We start from the raw sequence: 869 nt of genomic DNA, 5'->3' as shown, positions 1-869 counted from the left end.
TGTACACAAAACCATTTGTACAAACAGGCATGTACACTTGAGTGGATACATACATACTTAAAAATTATATACAAATTGACATACATATTTACAGCACGCAAACATACAAACGTAAACATACACACATACAAAAATACATACACACACAAACAAACAAACATACAGACGTACATACAGAGAAAGATACGCAAGCATCATCAATTGTATGCAATAGAGAACAGATGGGAAGACAATTTTCCTCCTCAATACCTTCATTTGCGACTGCGCATTAACGCATACACATACACACACGCACACACAAACGCACACACACGCACACGTACACACAATGCACACACAAACATACACACATACACGCACACATACAAATAGAAGCTAACTCCAACAGACACACTTTTGGATATATGCATTATCAAATACAGACTTATACAGTATTTCAAATGTTTTTTTCCAACAAATAGAAATATACAAGGACACACACATACACATATGCACACATACGCACGCACACACACACTCACATACACACAAACACCTACAAGAGCACACGCGAGCACAACAACACAAGCAGATAGGCAGGTAGGATGTTTGTAGGCAATGCTCAGCGTTCTCGTTGCCGTCCCATAGCAACTGCAGACTTGTATGTATGTATGTATATATATTTGTATGTATGTATGTATGTATGTATGTATGTATGTATGTATGTATGTATGTATGTATGTATGTATGTATGTATGTATGTATGTATGTATGTATGTATGTATGTATGTATGTATGTATGTATGTATGTATGTATGTATGTATGTATGTATGTATGTATATTTGTATGCATGCATGTATGTATGTATGTATGTATGTATGTATGTATG

The sequence above is a fragment of the Helobdella robusta genome (assembly GCF_000326865.2).
Source record: "Helobdella robusta unplaced genomic scaffold HELROscaffold_18, whole genome shotgun sequence".
Lineage (NCBI taxonomy): Eukaryota > Metazoa > Annelida > Clitellata > Rhynchobdellida > Glossiphoniidae > Helobdella > Helobdella robusta.
This window is presented reverse-complemented; position numbering follows the sequence as displayed.